Source organism: Miscanthus floridulus, chromosome 6 (genome assembly GCF_019320115.1).
Source record: "Miscanthus floridulus cultivar M001 chromosome 6, ASM1932011v1, whole genome shotgun sequence".
Classification (NCBI taxonomy): Eukaryota; Viridiplantae; Streptophyta; class Magnoliopsida; order Poales; family Poaceae; genus Miscanthus; species Miscanthus floridulus.
The window spans coordinates 133404481-133419448 of record NC_089585.1 but is presented as its reverse complement, the minus strand read 5'-3'; positions in this window follow the sequence as shown (position 1 = coordinate 133419448).

Sequence of the window (14968 nt, the reverse complement as noted above, 5' to 3'; positions counted from 1 at the left end):
ATTGCAGGCTCAATCATGTTCTTTATCATAGTCAAATATTTCTTGTTGGCAGTGACCCACTTCCTATGCTCAAGGTCATAGGACATCTTTTGGGATTCAAAATCTCTCTCTTTAGTTGTCCCAAGCGGCATCAGCCTCGTTTGTCTCCCTCACCGGTGCCACAGGCTCAGTGGGACACGATGAGGTGATTACCTAGTCCACCTTAGCGAAGATGAAGGCCAGATCAATCTTTTTCTTCCACTTCGTGTAGTTGTCATATTTGAGAGTGGGGATCTCTTTGATATAACCCATTAAATTGTATTCGCCTGCCAACACAATTCATATAGAGTAAGAACATAAATAATGACAACAATTGCATGCATTGATTCCAATATTGGTCAAAATTAAAACATACAACTGTTCGTATACACTAATTCTACATCACCGTTGGACCGAAATAGAATTAATGTATAAAATCATTAAAATTACGATATTATTATTAACATCGTTGGTCAAAAAATAACAACATCATAATCATGTCAAAATTTCTTTTTCTCCAATTAAATATCACGTTGGTTGATTACGATATTGTTATTAACAACGTTGATCAGAAAATAACAACATCATAATCATGTCATAATCTCTTTTTCTCCAATTAAATATCACGTTGGTTGATTACGATATTGTTATTAACAACGTTGGTCAGAAAATAACATCATAATCATGTCATAATCTCTTTTTCTCTAATTAAATATCACGTTGGTTTAAAATAACTGGAGAATAAACAATTTCTTTAGCAGCGAAAAAATAATCTTAATTTAGTGAATTTTACCCACAGGAAAAATGATTTTTCTTATTTTCTTTAAGCCATTTATCTATTTTCTAGGAAATAAACATTTATTGGAAAAAGAAAAAGAAAAATTGATTCATTCCTTTTACGGTCTTCAGCCCAACCGGCAAAGACGCCCACGGCCACGGCCGCTCGCGCGCTCCCCCACGTCCAGGACGCAACCTGGGCCTAGGCCAGGAAAGCGGCCTCGTGCCCTCGCCCGCCTAGGCCGAAAGATAGCCTGTTCTCTGGTCGCTGTTGGATCAGATCCGATGGCTATGCGTGGTTCTCGGGCGAACAAAACCCGCTCGGCGTGGCTCCTCCCGTAACCCTAGTTCATTTGCTTTGTTCCCTTTCTCTTTCCTCCTCAGCGACGCAGTTAGAAGAGAGACAGACCAGCGTAGCAGTGCCACCGCCGGTCCTCTTCGGCTCCCCCGCAGCCTAGAGAGTGAGCGCAGAGAGCGAACAGCCATGGCACCATCGCCAGCCCCCTCGCCAGTGCGCGTGCTCCCCAATGAGTGAGCGCACCACCATTAGTGGCCTGGCGGCAGTGCCCTACCGCGCCCGTGAGGGCCATGCCCTAGCGGCAGCAGTGCCTTCTCATGCGCTGGCGAAGCGGCAGCGCGCCTGTTCATCCCGCACGATGGCGGTGTCGGCAGTGGCGAGGTAGGCCTCTGCCCTTCCCTTTCCTCTTCTTCCCCGTGCCCTTCTTCTTTTGGATTTGGATTCTACTTCTCATATCCGAACCGGTGTTGGGGGTTAGGGTTTAGATCTAGGGTTAGGGTTTGGAATCCGACCCACTGTTCTTCTTCCCCAGAGGGTCTTCACGGGTTTAGGGTTCGGCTTTGATTCTCTTCTAGGCCGAATCCCTCTTCTTTTGTTCTTTCCTTCACCCATTTAGGGTTAGGGTTAGGAAACCCCTTCTGTCTGCTCAGATCTGAAAGGATCTAATTCATTCTTTCCTTTTCTAATCATTTCTAGACCCTGCCGAGATCTACCCTTGCTCTTCTATTCTCAGATCTGAACGGGGTCTATTCTTTTCTTGTCGCGCACCGGCGAAGACGGCGGTGCGGCACCTTTCCCCGCGCGGTGGCGATGGTGACCGACAGTCAGTGACGCCCGCCACCCTCCCGGTCTCTTTTCTATTTTTTTACCCGGTTAGGGTTAGGGTTTCAATCCGAAACTGATCGAACCCTTGTTCTTTCTTTGATTTCTTTTCAATGCTCTACCTCATACTAGATCTACACACTGTTAACCTGGCTCTAATACCATTGTTAGAAACAAAGTACCTTAGAACCATAGATCATGGGATAGCAGCTTACTAAGATGGGAAAACTGTTGATGTACCTCACCCTAGGTCATCATTCGGTCCATGGCGCCGCAGCGGCTTGGACGCCGTTGTCGTGGCAGCTCGGCACAGTGGAGTCCAGTGTAGTGGTGGCGAGGTCCAGTGGCGATGCAGAGGCGACGGTGAGATTGGTGGCGGCGAAATCAGTGGGTCTTCCCGTCGCTGGCAGCACTCTCTTTAGATCGGGTTAGGTTTTTCTGTTGGGTCCGGCGGCTCCTGTCAACCTCGTAGTTAGAGCTCTGATCCCAACTGTCTTTATAGTGCTATGCGACAGGGGCCCACCAACCATATTAGGGTTGAGCGTCCCCGATCAGGGCGCAGATCCAAGGGCCCAATAGACTGTTGGGTCTATTGGTGGAGATCAACTAACAGCCTGAAAATAACATCATTTCTAACAGTCCAAATAGCCCAACACATAGTTACAATAATCTTCATGAAAAAAGGAAGCTGCAACTGGTTTTTGAAGGATACCAGGGTTCCAAGAGGATCTGCTGGTTGCTGAATGACCAGACCAAGAGTTGCCCAACAAGAACTCAAGAAAGGACAGGCTAAGAACAGGTGGATGAGTGATTCTTCCAGGGTTGAATTACTGAGAACGCAGTTGTAATCATCCAACACCATTCTTTTTCTTTTTAAGAGCTCTCGGGTGCTAAGCTTGTCCTTGAGTAACAACCAGAAGAAAAAATTTCTTTTGTTTTGACAACAGGATTTCTATAGCCAAGAGAAAACAGGGTAAACTTGCCTTGTACCAGTGAGTTGCACATATGCTTTTTTTGAAGTAAAGATATTAGAACCCCAGATGTACGACCAAGAATCAAAACCGCCTTATAAGTCCAGTGATTGCACAATAACCAAAAGCTGGGTGTACTGCTGAGGTTCATTCTGACATGTGATGCAAAGATATGCATGGATTTAGCTTGAAGCTATGACATTTGGATGATGATGTAGCCCCTTGTCGATTGAGATAGGAAAGAATAGATTTTTACACTTGTGTAATGGCTGATATTGGATAGAAAGGTCGATGATTTGTTTATGTGTTGTGGGTGTAACTGAGCAGTACCGTTAGGTCCATCCTCGCACAAAGCTCTAGAGGCAAATCTTTTGATTTTTGCAGGCATGCTTTGAACTTTTTTGTGCTATGTACGCTTGGGGGGTCCCCAACAGTTGACAAATTGCTAGCACAGAAAGGATTCTATTGGTTGTGCAGGAGAGAGATCATTGCGCTAGCGAGCGATAACTAGCTAGTCTCGCACATGTCCGAAGAAACACCCTCTCACAACTCACACGCCTCTTCACTCTGGTGCTCTTTTTTTAATTATTTTCAGAAGTCATGTCGCTGTTAGATTTCTTATGACTCAATCGAGTCAAAATCCTAGTAATCAAGATCCTAACACACGATCTACAGAGAGGCAGAGAGAAGGGGAGTGAGAGGTTGTAGACCATCGAAGGCCGTAGTAGTCGAAGCACCGGCCGGGATCTCGTTGGCGGACGCCATCTGCGCGCTGGCAGCGATGTTCGGTGGAGAGAGAGAGGAGTCGGTGCAGTGGCATCCTTGGCGGCGGCGTGTGCGTCGGGGTGGCGTTGCCGGCGTCGGTGGTGCTTCCCGTCGCTAGCAGCGCCCCTTCTCAGGATCAGGTTAGGGTTAGGATGTTGGTGGGGTGACTGGCGACGCGGTGAACCTCGTACTGCGAGCTCCGGCCCCCACCTTTCCTTTATAGCGTTGTGCGACTGGGGCCCACCAATCATGTAGGGTTGGGCGCCCTCGATCAGGGTGCGAGAACAAGGCCCAAAAGGCCGTTGGGCCTAACTGGTGGGAGATCAAACCTAACATTCTCCCCCTTGATCTCTCATCTATTCTTCGTTCTTTAATTTCATACTCAAAACTTTTAATTCATATTTTTCTTACTTCCATCCTATTTCATCACAGATTAGTGCATAGAACTGTCCCATCGTCACAGCAATTAGTGCTGTTAGACTAACAGCCACAATACACTTCTCCATTTTGAAACATAAACTTTCTTTGGGCCCTTCGTATGTTCGGGAATCATAGGCTTTCCCTTAAACCCATGCCGGCTACGTGTTCTCTAAACACGTTGGGTGGTAAGCCCTTTGTGAGCGGATCCGCGAGCATTTTCTCTGTACTTATATGCTTAAGATTTATTATATGATCCCGAACTTTATCTTTCACAACATAGTACTTTTATGTCAATGTGTTTGGCAGCACCACTTGACCTATTGTTGTGAGCATACTATACCGCTGGATTGTTATCACAATACAATCTCAGTGGTTCATTTATATTATCAATCACTTTCAATCCGGGTATGAATTTCTTCAGCCAATTCACCTGCCCCATTGCCTCATAGCATGCTACAAACTCAGCATACATTGTTGAGGATGTAGTTACGGTTTGTTTGGAGCTTTTTCACGATATAGCCCCTCCTGCGAGAGTAAATACATATCCTGACGTGGATTTTCTTTCATCTCCCGCATAATCAGAATCTGAATACCCCTCTATCTATAGGGTATCAGATCTTCTATACGTAAGCATGAGGCCTTTCGTACCCTACAAATAACGCAGGACTTTCTTCACTAATTTCCAATGTTTAATTCCTAGATTCTTTTGATATCTGCCAAGTAACCCGGTAACAAAAGCTAAGTCAGGGCATGTACACACTTGAGCATATTGTAAACTTCCAACAACTGAAGCATACGGTACCGCTTTCATTCGGTCAATTTCATATTGGTTCTTGGGACACTGATGTTCCCCAAACCTATCGCCCTTGACTATAGGAGTAGGTGAAGGACTGCACGCATGCATACTAAATTTCTTCAGGACCTTTTCTATGTATGCCTTTTGCGATAATCCTAGAACCCCTTTTCTCCTATCTCGATGAATCTCTATTCCCAAAATGAACGAGGCCTCACCGAGATCTTTCATATCAAAGTTTGAGGACAAGAATTTCTTCGTTTCCATTAGTAGATTGATATCACTACTAGCAAGCAAGATATCATCCACATACAAAATTAGGAATATGTACTTTCCATTCTTGAACTTTGCATAAACGCAATTGTCCTCAATATTTTCTTCAAACCCAAAACCTTTTATCGTTCTATCAAACTTCAAATACCACTATTTTGAAGCTTGCTTCAATCCGTAGATTGATTTCTTCAGGCGGCATCCCATATTTTCCTTTCCTTTTATGACAAAACCTTTTGGTTGTGCCATATAAACATTTTCTTCCAAATCCCCGTTTAGGAAAGCCATCTTTACATCCATTTGATGTAACTCCAAATCATAGTGGGCTACAAGTGCCATTATAATTCTGAAGGAATCTTTACATGAGACTGGAGAAAATGTCTCATTGTAATCAATCCCTTCTCTTTGCGTGAAGCCTTTCGCCACAAGTCACGCTTTAAATCTTTCTATATTCCCTTGGGAGTCATATTTCATTTTGTAGACCCATTTACAGTCTACTGTTTTGGCTCCTTTAGGAATATTTTCTAAGTCCCAAACTTTATTGGTACTCATTGATTTCAATTCATCTTCCATGGCCTTAAGCCACTTTGATGAGTGGTCGCTTCTCATGGCTTCTTCAAATGAGGTGGGATCATCCCCCATCTGACATTCTTCTGTTTCATAAACTTCATAGTCGTCAGTAATAGCTGATCTTCTTATTCTTTGAGACCTTCTAGGTGCCTCCGGCACTTGTTCCACATTTGGCTATTGTTGTTCTTCCTCATGTGCAACATTTGGTTCTATAGGTTCCTCAAGGACAGGTTCCTCATGTTCATTCATTGTCGCCACGGGAGAACTTGCAATAGGTGTTGGCACTACAGTGTCCTACACTGTCGGTGCAACAGCAGCAGGTAGCGTGAAGAATGGTTCTTCAACCATCAGAGTGGGTACATGTACCCGCTTCTCCTGTAGGCTGATTTCTCATGCTACCATGCTCCCCCTGATCATGTTATCCTCCAAGAACACAGCGTGTCTTGTTTCTACAATCTTCGTATGTCTGTCAGGACAATAGAAGCGATATCCTTTCGATCTTTCTGGATAGCCAATAAAATGGCAGCTGACTGTCTTGGAGTCTAACTTTCTTATGTTTGGGTTAAACACTTTTGCCTCAGCTGGACAGCCCCACACACGCAAATGGTTAAGTGAGGGTTCCCTTCCTGTCCATAATTCATACGGTGTTTTAGGCACCGATTTACTTGGTACTCGATTAAGTATGTAAATGGCGGTTTTCAGTGCCTCCATCCATAAACTAATCGGTAATGTGGAGTAACTCATCATGCTTCTTACCATATCCATTAAGGTATGGTTACGTCTTTCAGCTACTCCATTCTGCTGAGGCTCCCCCGGTGTGGAGTACTAAGCAACTATGCCATTTTCCTGTAGGAACCTTACAAATGGTCCAGGAATTTGGCCATATGGGGTATGTCGCCCATAGTACTCTCCACCTCGGTCTGATCGTACTATCTTGATTTTCTTATTGTGCTGATTTTCAACTTCAGCTTTAAATATTTTGAATTTATCCAATGCTTCCGATCTTTCTTTAATTGGATAAATATTGCCATAACGAGAGTAGTCGTCTGTGAATGTTATAAACGAGTCATAACCATCCACACTTTTCACAGGAAAAGGACAACATATGTCTGTGTGGATTATTTCTAAAATTCCTGTGCTTCGTTTAGCATCTTTCTTTATTTTCTTGACATACTTTCCTTTGATGCAATCAATACATTGTTCTAAATCTGAAAATTCTAAGTGCGGGAGAATTGATTCCTTAACCAATCGTTCCATTCTCCCCCTCGAAATATGGCCTAAGCGACAATGCCATAATTTCGAAGAGATAGTATCAATTGTGGCAGAACCTCCTAAGTTATAGGGCCCACATGCACCTGTCACTGTCCGACGACCTTTGACATTTATGCATATGTTTCCATTAACTTAAAAAGACTATCGGGTGTCCTCGGGGAACCCCGAATCATCCACGATCTCCGAGTAGGATCACGTTATAGAGTCATTGCAGTATTACAACATTTATTCAAATATCAATACCAGAGTAAAAACAGCGGAAGTCTTACAATAACATAATTTACAAAATAGTAGTTTCAAACCTCGCAACTAAGTTCAGTGTTTATTACAAAACGAAATAGTGGAGTGGCATTATAATATAATATAAAACACACAATGAAACTGCCCTGCCCAAGGGCCACACATTTACTTCTCATCGTCATCACAAGGAACAACTGTCATGCAGCACGATCCAAAATAGATCTGCTCATGAGGCTCACCTGCAACAAGGGTCAACGAACCCTGAGTACAAAAGTACTCAACAAGACTTAACCGAAATAATAACTGATAAACTTAGGAATGCAGGCTCAGGGATTCAAGGTATGGCTTTAACAATAATCAAAGTTCTTTTGCGTAAAAGCTCTTTAACAAAATTCTTTACTTCAAAGGTAAAACTTTATAAGTACCACATATGAATCTGCCATGATCCGTAATGAGACCATGAACTTCATATCAATCTCTTTCGCAGACCTTTCTCAAGTTCCAGTTATTAATCTACGATGATGAACAGTGAGTTGAGTCTCCATAACCGAGGAGCAACGACGATTCGAACCGATTAAAAACCCAGCTGGGAATTCCAGACCACACGATATATGCAGATCCCCGACCTACATATACCAACCTGCACTCAGATCTTCTAAAATAAGAATGGGTCCACACCACCTGAGAATACAGTACTCCACCAATCCAGCCCATGGCCACGTGGGTACACGCTATTCCCGCCATCTCTCTACTCCCAGTGCGCGAGTAGCCATTCTCATAATAGAATAGCCGAGTAAAGGCTTACCAGAGTATGTGGTTAGTACTACAAATTCTCACCTCATGCAATTCAACAACGGACGTGCCTTAATCGACACAGGCGAAAAGAACCCGCTCACAAGACCTCCATGTCTTGTGGCTCACACACACCGAGTTCGCCCGGTCTAGGTTTATTACTCCACATTCCCATATCACATGTTAACATAATTAACCAAAGTTCCATTTAAAGTTCTCAGGTGACAGGCAATCACCCGACTTTCCTCGTTCTACGCATAGCTAAGCAAAACTAGGCATATACGAATTTAAAACTAGTAATAAGGTAAATATGGAATAACAAGGGTGGTAATGCACCAATTAGGCTCTTACTTACCTCCTAATCACTTAATGTAGCAACAGAAAGCAAAAGCAAAATTAATTTGTAAAACACAAGGTAGGGTTGTATGCATCCGGGGCTTACCTTCGTTGACGGAAAAGTCCGGTTCCTGCGATGTTTCACAAGTATTTGATCCGACCTCAACAGACGGATTAACCTCCTCCACAACTTGATTAACTACTACGTGTTCACCTTCATTCACTACACGTAGTAACAATGCCATGTTTAACATGATGCGGAATACGAAACATGATGCTCGATGATGGATGCAAAAATTAACAATTCGAATACAACTTTCCTTCGCGGTACAGTTGCAAGTCAAACTAACCAAATCTTTTTAGTACTACTTACATCAATTGCCAAGGATCATTATCGACAAATGACCCAAGGTCATCACTCAATCCAAAATTTCAAACAAAACCTAAATCATTAAAGGTTACTATTTGCTTTTATGAATTAATTATTTAATTCAAAATTATGAAATAAATCAACTTATTCTAATTGAGCTCAAAATTTTAGTATATGTTTATTACATGATAAGTAATTGGCAAAACAAATTTCATAATTTTTGGACAAATAAATAAGCCTAGAAAAATCATGGAAATCCATTTATTAATAAATTGAGCAATTTTTATCACATTCAAAAAGTGCTAAAAACATTATTTCATATTTTTCTTAAATACTATACATCACAGAGAAGTCACACAAAAATTTTCATAATTTTTGGAGCTCTAAATAAATCTACATAAAAATAACAAATTACATCACTATTCATTCAAATCTAAAATAGAAAAAAATCTATTTGAACGTTGAGTCACTGACAACCCGACCCCACCTATCATCCCTAACCTCGTGCGCTGACCACGGCAACGACGGCGCTGACCGGCGATATCTCGACGACGGCGAGACCAACGGCGACGACCAAAGCACCAAAACACTCCCCTCGACTAGGCGCATCATTCTAGGGCATAAGTTGGACTAGCTACGGACTGGACCGAGCACTACGCTGGCCATGGCGGCCACGACGGCGCGGCTACGCTACGCTGGCGACATGAGACCTGTAAAGCTTAAATCGATGGCCCAGGAAGCATCAGCAGCTCACCCCAAACGCGACTGAGTAGAGCACAAGGCCGGAGGAGCAACGGAGAGGTGGGTCGACGTTTAGCGCAAGCACGGCGGAGCAAAACGTCGTCGACGATGGTGTACCGGTGACTGCAGTGGTCAAAATGAGCAACCAACTATGGATTAAGTACCACAGCATCGAGACAAAATGGAATCAACCAAAACCAAGGACGAAGATGCACCGTGGAGCTCTGGCCGCTGCGAATCGTGCTCGGCGGAGGGGTTGCCGGCCGCGAGGAAGAAGACGATGCAACTCGAGTTCCCGACGAAGACAAGCCGAATTGGTGGGTCAGCTAGATGCGCAAGGAGTAAGCGAAGTTGGAACTAGCTTATCAGCGACGATGGAGCACAACAACGACGGCGCGGGCTCAACGGAGCTGCGGCAATGGCGCCGGGAAAACAGAGGAAGAGAACGGGAGACGGCGACGGCTTAGGCCTTAAGGAGCGGCCAGAAGCGCAAGGAAGCCACACATGAGCCTTTCCCACGCCAGCGTGAAGCCGAGGACGTCCACGCGCGCGTTTGGAAGCGAACCGAAGGTCGCCGGCGGTGTAGCTACGGCGGTGAACACTGTTCACAGTATTTACAAGTTTGCCATTCGCCAAAATTCACAAATTACTCTCAAATTTTCATAACAACTCAAAAATCTCCAAAAACAAAAGTTGTTTAAAATCAAAAGTTCTACAACTTTTCTTTTATAACCAACTCCTAATTCGGTCTAGATTTTGAAATGAACTTTTGAATTCGAATAGGGAAATTTAACGAATTACGCCTTTTCGAATTACTCCAAATTTTTGTAAACAACTTGAAAAACTCCAAAAACAAACTTTGTTTAACTTGTCAAGCTATACACTTTTGCTTTTGGGATCAACCCCAAAATATGCTTAGATTTTGAAATGGATTTTCAGGGTAGGGTTTAAATACTGAAAATCAGGGTTTTGGGAATTTCAAATCAATACAAAGATTTTGAACTTGATTCAAACAATACCAAGCAATGCTTATAACATAAATGTAAACTTATTTTAGTGAATGCATACAAAGTTTTTAATATGACCAAATGTCTTGCAATGCATATGATGACATGGCAGTTTTAGTATTTAAACACCCGGGGTGTTACAATCCTTCCCCCTAAAAGAAATCTCGCCCCGAGATTCAAAGCCATAGAGTAAGTAATGGAAAAGGAAATGTGTCAGTCCAAAAATATCCAAAACTTGTCCATAAAACAGCTGAGGTTCCTTTACAAAACACAATTTGTAGCAACCGAGCTCAACTAACATTACTCTATTCTATATTGACGCTAGAAACTCTGGAAACTTTTCTAACAAGTAATCTTCTGATTCCCAAGTAGCTTCCTCTTCTGAATGTTAATTCCATTGTATTTTATAGAACTTGATTGTCCGTCTTCGAGTAACACGATCTTTCTGATCTAACACTCGGATAGGATATTCGGAATAAGTCAAATCCGGTTCAAGTTCCACTCCTTCAACTTCAACATTCTGTTCAGGCACTCGGAGACACTTCTTCAATTGAGAAACATGGAACACATCATGCACAGCTACGAGATGTTTAGGTAATTTCAAGCGATATGCCACTTTTTCATATCTCTCCAAAATTTGATATGGTCCAATATATCGAGGTGCCAACTTGCCTTTAACACCAAAACGGGTAACTCCCTTCATTGGTAATACTTTCAGATATACAAAATCTCCTTTGTTAAATATCAATGGTCTCCATCTTCTATCCGCATAACTCTTTTGGCGGGACTGAGCTATCTTCAAATTACTCTGTATTTGCCTAACCTTGTCTTCTATTTCTTTCACAAGGTCAACTCCAAAGAATCTCCTTTCTCCAGGCTCAGACCAACTCAACGATGTTCTGCATCTATGACCATAGAGTGCTTCAAATGGAGCCATTCTAATGCTTTCCTGATAACTATTGTTGTATGAGAACTTGGCCAAACGTAAGCATTCATCCCACTTTTTGGAATAGTTAAGAACACAACATCTTAACATATCTTCAAGTACTTGATTGACTCTTTCAGTCTGACCATCAGTCTAGGGATGATAAGCTATACTGTACAGAAGTTTGGTACCTAACGAAGCATGTAAGTGTTTCCAAAAGCTGGAGACAAACTGTGTACCCCTATCTGACACTATGGTCTTTGGTACTCCATGCAAACTCATGATTCTTGCTAAGTACATCTTGGCATATTAGATCGTAGGATATATAGTCTTGACAGGAAGAAAATGTGCGGACTTAGTGAGTCGATCTATAATAACCCATACTGAGTCAAATCCTTTTGATGTCTTGGGTAGACCAACAATAAAATCCATACTTATGTCCTCCCACTTCTAAGATGGAACCGGTAATGGTTGTAATTCACCAGCAGACCTCAAATGTATCGCTTTCACCTTTTGACAAGTATCACACTTTGCTATATATCTAGTAATCTCTATTTTCATTTTAGTCCATCAGAATCTTTGCTTCAAGTCATAGTACATCTTATTGCTTCCTGGATGGATAGATAACCTAGTAGCATGTGCCTCTTCTAGAATTGACTGTCACAACTCAGGAACTTTTGGTACCACCAGGTGATCCTTGAACCATAACACATCTTCATCATCTATGCTAAAGCATTCTGCTTTTCCATTCTTGACTCTTTCCTTGATATGGGCTATACCCTTGTTTTCCTTCTGAGCAACAATAACTTGATCTCGAATAGTGGCTTCAACAATTATGTTGGTCAAACTACCTTGTTGAATTACTTCTACATTCAACTTCTCCATTTCTTGACATAAAGTCAAACCCATTGTTCTCACTGCCAGACAATTGCAATAACTTTTGCGACTGAGGGCATCTGCAACTACATTTGCTTTACCGGGGTGATAATGTACTTCCAAGTCATAATCCTTAATCAGTTCTAACCATCTTCTTTGTCACATGTTCAACTCTGACTGAGTAAAGATATACTTTAAGCTCTTGTGGTCTGTATACATATGGCACGTATTACCAAGAAGGTAATGCCGCCAAATCTTCAGAGCATGAACCACAGCTGCTAACTCCAGGTCATGAGTCAAATAGTGTTCTTCATGCTGCTTAAGTTGCCTAGATGCATAGGCAATGACTCGACCTTCTTGCATCAATACACATCCAATACCGATACCTAAAGCATCACAGTAAACATCAAACGGCTTTTCGATATCAGGTTGGGCTAGCACTGGTGCAGTAGTCAACAGTCTTTTCAAAGTCTGGAAAGCCTTTTCACATTCAGATGACCAGACAAACTTAACTTGGTTCTTCAACAATTCAATTATGGACTTTGATATTTTAGAGAAATCTGGAATAAACCGACGGTAATACCCTGCCAAACCCAGAAAACTCCGAACTTGATGAACTGTGGTTGGCGGTTTCCAATCAAGCACATCCTTCACTTTGCTGGGATCAACTGCAACTCCTTCGGCTGACAAGACATGTCCAAGAAATTGCACTTCCTTAAGCCAAAAATCACACTTGCTGAACTTGGCATATAGTTGATGTTCTCTCAAGCGGGTCAGAACAATTCTGAGATGTTCCGCATGTTCTTTCTTATTCTTGGAATATACTAAAATGTCATCAATAAACACCACTACAAACTTGTCTAGCTCAGGCATGAATACTGAGTTCATCAGATACATAAAATGAGCTGGAGCATTTGTCAAACCAAAAGACATTACCAAGTATTCATATAATCCATATCTTGTGGTAAATGCCGTTTTGGGTATATCTTCAGGCTTTATCTTGATTTGGTGATATCCTGACCTCAAATCTATCTTGGAGAAAACTTTGGCTCTGGCCAATTAATCAAAAAGCAAATCTATCCGAGGTAAGGGATACTTATTCTTGATGGTCACTTCATTCAACGGACGATAGTCCACACATAACCTCAGGGTCTCATCTTTCTTTTTCACAAAAATTGCCAGACATCCCCAAGGTGATGAACTAGGTTGGATAAACCCCTTCTCAATCAATTCTTATAACTGAGTCTTCAACTCGGCCAATTCCTTAGGTGGCATCCTATAAGCTCTCCGAGAAATCGAAGCTGTTCCAGGTTGTAACTCTATGTTAAACTGTACATCCCTATCAGGTGGTAGACTGGGTAGATCTTTAGGAAACACGTCCAGAAATTCACACACTACCAGAATATCTCTAATATCTTTGATAGCAGTTGCACAAACCTTGCCCACTGATCTTCTTAGGGTTGAAAGTTGGATGAGAAGTTGAAAATTACTATCAGGCAAACTCACTCTTAATGTCCTATTCAAAGCATCTATAACAGCTTTATGCTGATACATCCAATTCATTCCCAAGATTACATCTATATCCTGATCCTTAAGGATAATCATGGTAGTGGGAAAAATATGCCCACCCAGGTTTACGGGTACCTGGTATACCATTTCCTTAGTACACAAAAGTCCCCCGAGCGACTGTATAAAGAAACTTTCCTTTGTTGCCCCAATTGAAATTTCATGCCTCACGACAAATGTTCTATTGATGAATGAATGCGATGCGCCAGAATCAAAAAGTATAACTGCAGGGTGATTGGCAACAGGAAATATACCCATCATCACTGGCTCCCCTTTCGGAATTTCTCCAGCTTGAATATAGAACACCCGTCCTGTCTTCCTCTCATCTTTGCCCTTCTGAGCATTTTGATTGGGGTTCTTATTTGGTGCCTAACCCTATTGTTGATTGGCAGGGGCCTTTTGATAATTTTGATTAGCCTGCCTAGGATATGGACATTCTTTGGAGAAATGACCAGTCCTTCCATAATTGTAACACAGATAGTTGTGACCCTGGGATGTTGGAGCATTGTCACCAGGAGCATTGGTTGACTGTGAGTTCAGATAGGTTATAGCAGGACGGACATTTGACTGTTGCTTGACTTGGAACTGCGGCGGACGGTAAGGAGGACGATTATGATGTACTGGATGATAAATCACCCTCTGCCTCTTCTGATTTCCCCCAAAGGATACGGACGGCATACTCTTTTTCTTTTTTAGCTCCCTATGCTGCCGATACTTTGACTCTGAAGCAATTGCAATATTTACGGCCTCATGATAAGTGACATTGGTGCAAGTTGTCATCATTGTCTGCAGTTTGGTATTCAGACCTCTCATAAACCACCTCTTCTTCTTGGCATTAGTATTGACATGTTCAGATGCATATTGTGACAGGTGATTGAATCTTCCCACATACTGCATCATAGTTTGATCTCCTTGCTTCAAAGCAAGGAATTCATCTAGCTTCATTGCCATCACTCCTTTAGGGATATAATGGGCTCTGAAGGCAGTACGGAACTCAGCCCAGGTTATTGGAATGCCAGCTGGTTGCATAGCCACTAAGTTGGCCCACCAAGCACTTGCTGCTCCTCTAAGTTGCTGGGCGGCAAACACAGGTTTCTGATACTCCGTGCATGGAATAAGGTCAAATTTCTGGTCCATGG